The sequence below is a fragment of the Natrix helvetica genome (assembly GCF_964273705.1).
Source record: "Natrix helvetica genome assembly, chromosome: 6".
Classification (NCBI taxonomy): domain Eukaryota; kingdom Metazoa; phylum Chordata; class Lepidosauria; order Squamata; family Natricidae; genus Natrix; species Natrix helvetica.
In genome coordinates, this window is record NC_138553.1 from 83301172 (window position 1) to 83314833 (window position 13662).

General features: G+C 42.4%; 1 protein-coding gene across 1 annotated transcript in view; it reads left to right on the forward strand.

The window, feature by feature from the left end:
• The first annotated feature begins 1993 nt into the window (after positions 1–1993).
• LOC309394437 (phospholipase A and acyltransferase 1-like) overlaps positions 1994–13662 on the forward strand; it is a 20171-nt gene continuing 8502 nt past the window's right edge. Inside the window, exon 1 of the mRNA XM_081957585.1 lies at positions 1994–2285. The gene's annotated coding sequence lies outside the window, so the exon portion shown is untranslated. The remainder of the gene's footprint in view (positions 2286–13662) is intronic.

Here is a 13662-nt window from a genome sequence, read left to right on the forward strand (position 1 = left end):
CCCTGGGGTGTAATCCATCCGGTCCTGGTGATTTGAACTCGTCTAGGGTAGACAGGTGCTCACTTACCCATTTTCTTCCCTATTTCAACTTGTGATTATAAAGTAGTTATAGAGCCTTCTGTATCGGCATTCAAGTTTAGCCTTTGTAGTTCTCCATCCTCCATCGCCTTCCTATCGGTTTTAACTTCTCTAATAATGCAAAAACAGTAGTACTAACACTTGCAATAATATTAATTGTTCTTATCACCATTAGATTTACATTGTAGTCAATACTTTAAAGTTTGATAGTAATTGGTAACTTTGGTTAATTTTTATTCAATACTGGTTTAGGAAAAAAAAACCCACAAATCAAGACTTCTATTTCCTGTTTTCCAGCCACTTATAAATTTATAAGAAAGAGAGTTAGATCAACAGAGCCGCCAGCGTGCTGATTGAGTGTCGAGGGCCTAATTAATAATCACGACGAAAAAAAGAAAAACTCGGGAGAGATTTGTAATGTTGGTTTTGTTTAAGAAAAGCCCTCGTTCCGGGTTCAAGAATCGTCATCCCTGACTAAGGCAGCTAGAAATCACACAATGAGGCCGCTTTGCATTCCTCCCCATGCAAACTCCACAAAGAAAACGCACTTGGGATTACACGGACGGTGCTTTAGCCAGCTAAACGTGGGAATGAATCCCTGCTTCTTCTCAGGCCTGCTTTCGGATGTGCAAAGAAAGCAGGAGAGGCCGGAGGGGGCTCAGGTGGGCACTTCCACGCAGCATAATTCGAAGGGCACCCAAGCAAACAGGGAAAGGCAGCTGAAAATTAACCCTTGCAGGCAGTGGCCCTATGGAGATTTCTCAGCCATCCAGGTTACGGTTGTCCTTTGGGACAACTTTCCCAAGAGGCAACTGGACTTTTTGGTTTCTTCGTATCATATATGTGGGCATATACGTACCTATGTATGTATGTATGTATGTATGTATGTATGTATGTATTTATTTATTTTGTCATGTTTATGTAGTATAAAGAGGTAGTGACCCTTTGAGACCTGCATGCAATGAAATTTCATTTTAATGTATGATGATTAGTGGACATTCAAAGTGACAATAAAGTTATTGTTTTATCTATCTGTTCTGTTCTATTAATTCTATTCCTGTCCTGTCCTATCCAGACACCTCAGCAGCACTTTTTCATGTGGCTGTTGATAAAAAAAGGATTACCAACATGATCACCAATGTCCAATGACAGATATGGAAGAAGAAGGAGAAGGGAAGGGGAAGGGGAAGGGGAAGAGGAGGAGGAGGAGGAGGAGGAGGAGGAGGAGGAGGAGGAGGAGGAGGAGGAGGAGGAGGAGGAGGAGGAGGAGGAGGAGGAGATCAGTAATTTCTACTACTGCCACATTTTGAGTCTGCTTTTCCCATTGAGTGGTGAAACCATCTGGAGAAGTTCAGAGCAGTGAGTGGCTGCCATCCAACTCTTTTATCCCAAAGTTAGATCTGTTAGGACAACAGCCGAGATGCAAGACTTAAGACGAAGGCATTGTTCAGCCTAAGACATTCTAATAGTTTCCCGGAATTAATACTTCGCCCACCTATAAAACATTTACTAGAGGTTCAGTGCTCACCTTGCCAAAGCCATTCATGGGAAGTGATTAAGAGTTTATGCATTGCCCAATAACCAAACAACAAAGCCCCGAGCTGCCTTTGTGGTGTTGACATAAGAGGAGAGGCCGTGAGAAAGAAAGAAAAAGAGAAAGAAAGAAAAACACCTTTATTAAACTTCATAGCTTGTTTTCTTTAGGATCAACCATTAACAGTGAATGTCTATGGAGGTTCTCCATCATGCTTGTCCCGTGGTTGTCCCAAAGGTGTTTTTTTTTTTGTCAAGAGGCAACTGGACTTTCTGGTTTTATTCTTGAAGTCTTTCTTTCAAAAAACCAGAAAGTTCAGTTGCCTCTTGAAAAAAAAAACACCTTTGGGGCATTAACAATAAAGGAACAAGCAATCAAACAATATGTTGCCATTTAAGGTGCCTGGCCCAAAGAAGGAGGAGGAACAACTTATTCTCCAAAGCATCAGAAGGCAGGACGAGAAACGCTGGATGGAAACTAGTCCAGGGGAGAAGCAACCTAGAACTAAGAAGAGACTTCCTAACAGTGAGGACAATTAACCAGTGGAACAGCCTGCCACCAGAAGTTGTGGATGCTTCATCACTGGAGGCTTTCAAGAAGCGGTTGGACAGCCATTTGTCTGGAATGGTATCTGGCCTCCTGCTTTAGCAGGGGGTTGGACTAGAACTCCAAGGTAGGGGTGAAATGCTACTGGTTTGGGCCTCCTCCTTCTTCTCCTCCTCTTCCTCCTCCCTTCTAGCAGTGATGATGTTACCTAGTTGGTTAATGAAACATCTGCAAGAAAACAACCAAGCTCAGAGAGCACCAAGGACCCCACCGTTCTCCTCCTCCACCTCTCCTCCTCTCCTCCTCCTTCTCCTCCTCAGCCTCTCCTCCTCCTCCTCTCCACAAACCCCACTCCCTTCCAGCACTGATGATGTTACCTAGTTGGGTAAGGAAAGAAAACCACCAAGCTCAGAGAGCACCAAGGACCCCACAGTCGTCCTCCTCCTCCTCTCCTTCTCCTTCTCCTCCTCCTCCTCCTCCACCACCTTTCCTCCTCCTTCTCCTCCTCCTCTCCACAACCCGCTCCCTTACTAGCACTGATGATGTTGGGTAACGAAATGTGTGGAAGAAAGCTACCACGCTCAGAGAGTGCCAAGGGCCCCGCCCTAATCGTTTCCAAGGTTGCAAAAACTGATTTTATTCTTCTTGGAAGGGTGTTGGGATCAGGGGGAATTTGGACCAAACCTGCCTGAATCGTGGTGAAGATAAAAAGTGATGTAATTTTCTTATTATTCTACGTGATGTCCTGCCTTTCATTCTGCACGAAGCCACTGTTGACCGGGGGTGGGTGGGGGTGGGTGGGTGGGAGAACTCTTATACAGGTAGTCCTCGGCTTACAACAGTTCATTTAGTGACCGTTCAAAATTGCAACGTCCCTGAGAAAAGGACCGTTTTTTTCACACTTACGACCATCGCAGCATCCCCCGTGGCCACCAGATGAAAATTCAGGTGCTTGGCCATTGTCTCCTATTTATGACGGTTGCAGTGTTACGTGATCCGCGTTTGCAACCTGGCAAAGTCAACCAGGAACATACTGAACAACCGTGTTGCCAACTTAACAAATGCAGAGACTCCCTTCACCCCTGGAACAAGAAATTCAAATGGGGCGAAACTCACGTAACACCTTTTTTTTGGGGGGGGGGATTTCGAGAATTGTTGGGCTCAGTTGAAGCCGGTCTTAAGCCGAGGACTCCTGTAACAAACCCATTGGCCTCTCTCACCACTTCTCCTTTCCTGGATCGTCCGAATGTGGGAAGGATAAACTACCAAATGATTCACCCGTCCTCTGGTTTGTTTTTCTCACCAAAAAAAGTTGTGTGAGAACCTTAAAAGTGAGACCTTAAAAAACAAAGTGACTCCCTCGGAACAAGAGATAATAAGTAAGATACCGACGTGCACAGAAATGGACAGACTGACTCTAAAGCTCAGAGAAAAAGCAGGAGACGGAATGTCACGAAATCTGGGACAAATGATACCGATGGTTAGAAAGGAGGGGGAAAAGTCAGGACAGGAAAACACAGACAAGTTAAGAATTGGAAAACATGGTATTAAGAATGTGTGATAGGTAGGAATTGGATATGTATTTATATGGTTAGTAATTATATAAAAGAAAGGATCAACGGACAGGTAATCTGACTGACTACACATACCTGTGTAATGGATATAAAATGTAATTGTTGTAAGATGCAAACACTATTTATGCCAGAAATGTCGCACTATGTCCAATGTTTTTAATATTTACAATACAATACAATAGCAGAGTTGGAGGGGATCTTGGAGGTCTTCTAGTCCAACCCCCTGCCTAGGCAGGAAACCCTATACCATTTCAGACAAATGGCTATCCAACATCTTCTTAAAGACTTCCAGTGTTGGGGCATTCACAACTTCTGGAGGCAACTTCTGTTCCACTGATTAATTGTTCTAACTGTCAGGAAATTTCTCCTCAGTTCTAAGTTGCTTCTCTCCTTGATTAGTTTCCACCCATTGCTTCTTGTTCTTCCCTCAGGTGCCTTGGAAAATAGTTTGACTCCCTCTTCTTTGGGGCAACCCCTGAGATATTAGAAGACTGCTATCATGTCTCCCCTAGTCCTTCTTTTCATTAAACTAGACATATCCAGTTCCTGCAACCGTTCTTCATATGTTTCAGTCTCCAGTCCCCTAATCCTCTTTTTTGCTCTTCTCTGCACTCTTTCTAGGGTCTTCACATCTTTTCTACATCGCGGCGACCAAAACTGAATGCAGTATTCCAAGTGTGGCCTTACCAAGACCTTATAAAGTGGTATTAACACTTCCCGTGATCTTGATCCTATCCCTCTGTTGATGCAGCCTAGAACTGTGTTGGCTTTTTTGGCAGCTGCTGCACACGGCTGGCTCCTATTTAAATGGTTGCCCACTAGGACTCCAAGATCCCTTTCACAGTTACTACTGTTGAGCAAGGTACCACCTATACTGTACCTGTGCATTTCGTTTTTCTTGCCAAAATGTAGAACCTTACTCTTTTCACCACTGAATTTCATTTTATTAGATAGTGCCCAATGTTCAAGTTTGTCAAGATCCTTCTGTATCTTTAGCCTGTCTTCTGGAATGTTGGCTATTCCTGCCAGCTTGATGTCATCTGCAAATTTGAAGAGTTCCCCATTTATTCCCTTATCCAAATCATTGATGAAGATGTTGAAGAGTCCTGGGCCCAAAACAGAGCCTTGGGGTACTCCACTGCATACCTCCCTCCATGTAGATGCAGTTCCATTGAGGACTATGTTGAGTGCGGTTGGTCAGCCAGTTACGAATCCATCTGGTGGTGATGTTGTCTAACCCACATTCTTCTACTTTATCTAGTAGTAGGTTATGGTCTACCTTATCAAATGCCTTACTGAAGTCCAAGTAAACTATATCGACGGCATTCCTCTGATCCACTAATTTTGTCACTTTGTCAAAGAATGCAATAAGATTAGTCTGGCATGATCTGTTTTTGCAAATCCATGTTGTAAAATCCACCCTGGGTTGTAATCCATCCGGTCCTGGTGATTTGAACTCGTCTAGGGTAGACAGATGCTCACTTACCATTTTCTTCCCTATTTCAACTTGTGTTCCTAATCTGATTTTTGTGGTGCTGTTTTTGATAGGTTGGACTGTTTTATCCCTTTGTGTAAAGACAGATGCAAAACATGAGTTAAATAGTTCTGCTTTCTCCCTGTTGCTTGTCACCTTCTTGCCACTTTCTCCCAGCAATGGACCAATTGTTTCCTTAACTCTTTTCTTGTTTTTAACATGTTGGAAGAAGCTTTTTTTAATTTTTACTTTTGTGGCAAGCCTTTCCTCATTGTGAGCCTTAGCTTTCCTCAGTTCATCTTTACAGGCTCGGGCTATTTGCTGATATTCTGTCTTAGTTATGTCCCCCCCTTTCCACTTTTTGTACTTATCTTTTTTGTCTTTCAATTTGTCAGAGAGTTCTTTATGCAGCCATGCTGGTTTCTTTTGGGAGCTGTTATTTTTCTTCTTCATTGGTATTGTGCTAGACTGGGCTTTTGTAATCTCATTTTTCAAAATTTCCCAAGCTTCTTGAGTTGTTTTCCCCTTGAGGATTGTCATCCATGTAATTTTTCCCAAGCTCTCTCTAAGTCTATTGAAATTAGCTCTCTTAAAGTCCAAGACTCTAGTTTCACTTTGTTCTACTACTTGTGTTTGCATAATGTTGAATTCCAATATTGCATGGTCACTTACCCCGAAGGTTCCTGTGGCTTCAACACCTTCTATCATTTCCTCTCTGTGAGAATTAAGTCCAATATGGCTGATCCCCTTGTTCCCTTCTCTACTTTTTGGGAAACAAAGTTGTCTGCTAGGTTTGTTAGGAACCTGTTGGATCTTCCACTTGGTGCAGAGTTTGTTTCCCAGTTAATGTCAGGGTAGTTAAAATCCCCCACTACTATTGTGGTGTGCTTCCTACATACCTTAGTTAGCTGACTAGCAAAAAGTTCATCTAGTTCCTCTGCTTGGTTGGGTGGCCTGTAGTATAGACCTAGGGCAATGTCATTTCCTCCCCAACCTTTAATATTGACCCAAATGCATTCAAGATAGTTCTCATCTTTGTTGTGCTCTATTTCTGTAGAGAGGCAATTATTTCTTATATATAGTGCAACTCCACCTCCTCTTTTATTTGGTCTATTTCTTTTAAATAATTTAAATCCTTCTAGCTGTATGTTCCATTTGTCGGTTTCATCCCACCAAGTTTCTGTAATGGCAACAATATCATGTCTGCCCTCTTTTACTTGAATTTCTAATTTACCCTGTTTGTTCCTCATACTCTGTGCATTGGTGTATAGACATTTGAGTCCATTTTGATTGACCCTGTTTTTACTGTCTACATAACCTGTGTTATGCCTGACTCCCCCTATTTTCTTGCCACTTGTATGATTCATGCACATGGTATGGCAATCACTATTAAATGCTTGGTTTTGCTTGACATCGGGAGTGATAATCTTACCCGCACAAACATCTGTGTTACGTGCACTGATAACCCTATGAATTTTAGATTGCTGGGGACAGAAATGTTCTGTATCAATTAATTCTCTGTCCCCACTGTTCAGTTTAAATGTTTATCCAGAAAACCTGTGAATTTAATGCCAAGCAACTCAGTCCCTTTCTTGGATGGGTGCAACCCATCTCTTTTGTACAGTTTATCATTGGACCAGCTGCAGGCATCATGACTAATAAAACCAAAGCCACCCCTTTAGCCACACATTAAACTCTGCTACACGCTGGCCCTTCCCTTTTTGTTCCTTATATACAGGTAAAACCTCTGAAAAGATAAGCCTACAACCTATACTACTAAGTTCATACCCCAAGCTCTGGAAATCATTCTTCACCTTTATTTGATAAAAAACGTTTTTTTAAAAAAGGAAAGTGAGACTTGACTCTCCCTAGTAAACAACATGTGGCAGACTCTAATGAGGCAGTCGGTACTACAAAACCAAACCAGAAATATCTTTATTCCTCTCTTAACCTCCTGCTTGAGGCTGGGCAGCTACTTGAAAGTCAGCGCCAGTAACGAGTAAGAGAGTGGGATCACTTCACCCTCGTAGTTCCTTCTGCCTGTTTATGGCACCGTGGACAGGCTGAGCAGTCGAGAATGGAGGGGAATGTTTTGAACATTCAAAAGAGAGGAGGTGGTTTCCCACCACGAGTCTCAGCCTGGTGTAAACGTGATGGTGACTAAGAAGCCTGGAATAATATCCCATTGTGGGATATTATCTAGCCTGGTAGTATGTGTAGTTCTTGACTTACAAACCGCAATTGGACTTCTGTTCACTAAGCCAGAATTCTTCTCAGCCAATAATTTGACATCATTTGTCTACAAAATGCATCAAACAGGAAATATAGGCATTTCTTATATCTCTCTCTCTATATATATATATCAATCTGCCTGTCTGTCTGTTTATCTATCTAACTACCTACCTACCTACTTACCTACCTACCTACCTATAAAATAGAGAAATCTATATCTATTTATCTATCTATATCTATCATCTACCTACCTACATACCTACCTACCTATTTAAAGTATGTAAAGGTAAAGGTTCCCCTCGCACAGGCGTGCTAGTCGTTCCAGACTCTAGGGGGCGGTGCTCATCTCCGTTTCAAAGCAGCAGAGCCAGCGCTGTCCGAAGACGTCTCCGTGGTCATGTGGCCGGCATGACTCAACACCGAAGGTGCACAGAACGCTGTTCCCTTCCCACCAAAGGTGGTTCCTATTTTTCTACTTGCATTTTTTTACATGCTTTCAAACTGCTAGTTTGGCAGAAGCTGGGACTAGTAACGGGAGCTCACTCTGTTACAGGGTGCTAGGGATTCGAACCGTTGAACTGCCAACCTTCCTGATCGACAAGCTCAGCGTCTTAGCCACTGAGCCACCACATCCCTCACATATATCTCTATCTCTGTTCTATCTCTGTCTATCTGTCTGTCTGTCTGTCTATCTATCTATCTATCTATCTATCTATCTATCTATCTATCTATCTATCTATCTATCTATCTATCTATCATCTATGTATCATCTATCAAATCTATATCTATATCTTAGCAACTAAGATTATTAAAGGCCCAAAGACTAAAACATATGAAGAACGGTTGCAGGATTTGGGTTTGGCTAGTCTAGAGATAAGAAGGTCAAAAAAGGGACAATGACAGCAGTGTTCTGGTATTTGAAAGGCTGCCACAAAGAGGAGGGGGTCAATTTATCTTCCAAAGCACCCGAAGGCAGAACAAGAAACAATGGATGGAAACCAACCAAGGAGAGAAGCAACCTGGAATTAAAGTGAAACTTCCTAACAGTGACAAACATTAACCAGTGGAACAACTTGCCACCAGAAATTGTGGGTGCTCCAACATTTGCCTGGCATGGTATACAGTTTCCTGCTTGAGCAAGGGATTGGACTAGAAGGCCTCCAAGGTCCCTTCCTACTCTGTTATTCTGTTCCATTGAGGCACAAAAGAAGTCAGAATCGGACAGATTTCAATCCCGTCTCTTTAATGCAAGTCTGGGCGATTGCAGATTTTTGGAATTACAGCAAATTTTCCACCTCGTTTGTAGGCAGTTAATTAAGGTGGAGTTTCTCTGAATGATTTGACTGGCTGTTTCCTTTCCTGCTATCTATCTCATCACTTATGAGAGAAGCTGCCAACAGAATCACCCTCTGTTTCTTGACTGTTTATATAGCTTCGTTTCTCTTTTCCGCTCCTTTCCTGGCCTCTTCCCAATAGCTCACAATTAGGCTTTCGATATGCCTTAATAGTCCTAGCGGCTTCATTTGATTATTGTTGAAGGCATGGTGTACTTATGGATCCCTTACAAGACTTTAGTCATTTTGACTAATAGTACTTGTGTGCAATATTAGTCACTTGATGGGATGGTTGCCTGTTGGCGTTTAAGTGAATTGGGAAATGGAGGAATTAAATCCCCCCCCCTCTCCCTCTCTCTCTCTCTCCCTCTCTCTCTCTCCCTCCCTCTTTGGATGAAGTTTGATCAAAGCTCAAGAGAGCTTGGTTCTTTTATGGAACCAAGTGATGTTAAAGATTGCAAGATCCAACCTCGGTCGCTCCCCGGGACCAGAGGTTTAGTCTTCTGAGGTTTTGGACTCATCCTCAGAGAACTTCTCTCTACCAGAATGTGTGTTTTGGCCTATTCTGTGTGTCACATTCCAATGAATGAGGGCATACGTCCAATTTTGCAGCTACTAAGATTGTTGGCAGAGCAGGGACAAAAACAGCCAGGGAAGCCAGGGATCCATCACGTTGTCAACTTAGTGGAAGATTTAGGATGACCCGTCATTTCTCAGGTCAGTGGAAAAAGATGTTGGGCACAGTAGATCCATCATGTCCTCAACTCAGTGGAAGATTTAGGATGATCCATGATGTTCTCCACTCAGTGGAAGATTTGGGATGATCCCTTGTGTTCTCAACTGAATGGGAAAAGGTGTTGGGCACAGTAGATCCATTATGTTCTCAACTGAATGGAAGATTTAGGATGATCCATGACATTCTCATCTCAGTGGAAGATCTAGTATGATCCATTGTGCTCTCAACTGAATGGGAAAAGGTGTTGGGCACAGTAGATCCATTACGTTGTCAACTCAGTGGAAGATTTAGGATGATCCATGATGTTCTCCACTCAGTGGAAGATTTGGGATGATCCATTGTGCTCTCAACTGAATGGGAAAAGGTGTTGGGCACAGTAGATCCATTACATTGTCAACTCAGTGGAAGATTTAGGATGATCCATGATGTTCTCCACTCAGTGGAAGATTTGGGGTGATCCATTGTGTTCTCCACTGAATGGGAAAAGGTGTTGGGCACAATAGATCCATTACGTTCTCAACTCAGTGGAAGATCTAGGATGATCCATTGTGTTCTCCACTCAATGGAAAAAGCTGTTGGGCACACAGTAGATCCAGAGTTTTGAGAGAGGTCATTTCCCTTGTGTTGGAGGTGTTCTCCACTTCAATCAAACATTGAAGTTTAGCGCCACAACCGACTTGAGTGTAAAGTTGTTGAACAACTGTGGAGCTTTTACAGAAGTATATAGGAGACGTTTTCTCTGAGACTTTACTGCGGATGTGAAATACAAGGAAGTTGGGAAGGCGAGCTCAAATAATGAAAAGATTTAATGCACCTCCTTTTTGGCTCTCCCTCAAACCTACCATTTCCTTCCACGGCCTTCAGAATGGACAAATAATGTGACTTCTTCCTCTTTGTGGCCCCTTTCAAGTCATTGCATGTTGTGTGGCCAACAGGGAGTGTCTCTGATCTTAAAACCGGATAGTGTACGTTGAACTTGGTGGAGTTATTTGTTCGTGATAAATATTTGGGTATGTTTGTTTTTCACGCTTTAAGAAAAAACAAGAAGCTAGAAATCATAATTCAAAAAATGACAAGGAGAAAAGGCAGGGCCCAAGTGACGAAAGATATGGAATGTTTATATTAGATTTGGAATTGAATGACCATCTCATTCTTGTAATTATACAGGTAGTCTTCCACTTGTTGTTGTTAGTTGCAAAGTTGTGTCCAACCCATCGCAACCCCATGGACAATGTTCCTCCAGGAATTCCTTTCCTCGACCATCCTCTGGAGTCCATTTAAGCTCAAGCCAACTGCTTCTGTGACTCCATCCAGCCACCTCCTTCTCTGTCGTCCCCTTCTTCTTCTTTTGCCCTCCATCGTTCCCAACATGAGGCTCTTCCCCAGTGAGTCCTTCTTCCTTCTCATTAGGTGGCCAAAGGATTTGAGTTTCCTCTTCAGGATCTGGCCTTCTAAAGAGCAGTCAGGGTTGATCTCCTCTAGGACTGACCGGTTGGATGGCCTTGCAGTCCAAGGGACTCAATGCAGGAGTCTTCTTCTCCAGCACCAGAGTTCAAAGGCCTCCATTCTTTGGCGCTCAGCCTTCCTTATGGTCCAACCTTCCCAGCCACCCATTGCAACTGGGAAAACCTCGACTCACAACAGTCCATTTAGGGACCATTTGAAATGACACCAGAAAAACATGAGTTACGACCATTTTCCACACTTAACAACCATTGCCGCATCCCCCGTAATTATCACGTGATCAGAATTGGCAACTGGCTCGTAGTTATGATGGTTGCAGCATTTGGGGGTGTCACATGATCCTAAGGATGCTGCAAAACAGTCATAACTGTGAAAAACGGTCGTAAGTCTGCTTTTTTCAGTGCTGTTGTATCTTTCAATGGTCACTGAACGAGCTGTTGTAAGTCAAGCACTACCCGTAATTCAAACCATCAGACCTACTTGGATTTATTTTGGAAACGGAACATCGAAAACTAGGAGCGCCAAGAAAAAAGAAACTTTTAATGTTGCGCCATCTGGGCAATGCTGCAAATTCAGATTTTATACTGTGGCTTCATTAAAATTTGGTTCCAGCCTGCAGACATTTTCCCCAAGTATAGCTAGTCCTTGACTTATGACGATCCGTTTCGCAACCCTTCCAAGTTATAACGACATATATACTGGGGAAAAAAACCAGCAACTTACAACCTGTGTTATGCGAGCCCATTTCAGTAAATTTCCACAGCATTCTGAAATCCCCATTATTCTGAAATGATGGGAATAATTTTTATTCTGAAAAGGACGTGCTTCAGTTGCTAAGAAGCTCGTCAATGTAATGAGTAAAGAATAAACAAGTAAATCTTTTGCATCTTTCCGGCTCCCTCCAAGGTAGCTAGATTTTTTTTTTCCCCAAAGAAGCAAAATTCATGCAATTGCTTCATTTAGTCGCAAGAGGAAGCATAAAGTGTAATTCATCTACCCTCTAGAGGCCAAATCGAAAATAAGAATTTCTTTCAAGAAAATTCCTGGAAGAAAGCAACCGACCGTTAGACTTTATGATAGAGTAAAATAGAATAACAGCGTTGGAAGGGACCTTGGAGGTCTTCTAGTCCAACCCCCTGCTTAGGCAGGAAACCCTACACCACTTCAGACAAATGCTTATCCAACGTCTTCTTAAAAACTTTTCATGGAACACACTCTTATTCATTTGTATTTATTTGCTTGTTTTTATGTCAAACTAGCTGATAACCTGGCTATTTATTTATAAGGGGAAAATGTCCAGACCAAATGTACTTTTTAATGTTGGATTTTCCCCCTTACCAGAGGGAGCCCCCTTGTGGAATGCTGTGAAGCTGTTACCATGCCAACTCCACTGTGCGGTACAGTAGAAGCCATTTGAAGGCACAACAGGGTGCATCTTAACAGAACACACACCCGGAGGGGTGTTAGGGGTGTCTTACCCCCACGGTGTCTTTTTCCAGACAGTAAGTCATCTATGGACCAAGTTTGGTTGAAAGCGCTTGAGGCGTTCCAGAGCTGGAAATAAACAGAAACAACCATTTATAGATAGATAGATAGATAGATAGATAGATAGATAGATAGATAGATAGATAGATAGATAGATAGATGATTGATAGATAGATAGATAGATAGATAGATAGAGATAGATAGATAGATAGATGATAGATAGATGATAGATAGATGATAGATAGATAGATAGATAGATAGATAGATAGATAGATAGATAGATAGATAGATGATAGATAGATAGATAGATAGATAGATAGATAGATAGATAGATAGATAGATGTAAAAGTCATTTATTTTATTTATGTATTTTCATGGCACACACCCCTAGGGATTCGAACCACCAAACTGCTGACCTATCTGATTGACAAGCTCAGCGTCTTAGCCACTGAGCCACCGCATCCCTCTAAAGATAGTTACATGGAGTCAAATACTCAATGGTCTTTCTAGCATCCATATAAACAAGATTTGTTACACATGACCTATGGCATGAAAAATGTAGAGTGAAGATATTTCAGGCTTGGCCAGATGTTGAAATTGAGGACACAGGGCTACCTGGAAATGGAAAGAGGCCAAGGGGCAAAAAAAAAAAACCCCCCACCCAGGAAAGCAACTGTAGAACAGGTTCTGCAACCAGAACCAGAAGTGGAGAAGTTAGAAGTCAAGTAGAAGTCAACATTTGACCCAACACCAGAGATGGAAATTCTGCCTGAAAAAAACAGATCCAAAATTGAACCTAATAAATTCTGTAAAGACAGTTACCAGGAGTCAAATATTCACTGAACAACCGCCTCGCTTAGTAATTTGGGGGTCAGTTGTGGTCGTACGTTGAGGACTATCAATATCCCACTGAATAAGAACCGGGATTCGGCCAGAAACAAAAAAATTGAGTAAAAGCAAGCACAGGCCTTAGGAAGAAGACAATGGTCAGCCCAAGGGAGTTGATATGGTCTCCACCAAAGTGCTGATGGACACAGGATGGAGATCCATTACAATGTGGGAAAAGGCAGATTGGAGAAGGGTGTAGTCCAGCAGATGATCATCTTCTTTTAATGACCCCATAATCCCTTGCAGGGTGGAATCTGGGCAATTGAATGAAGCTAGCAGAGTGTTTACTGGCCGGATGCTCCTCCTGTTGCCAATGG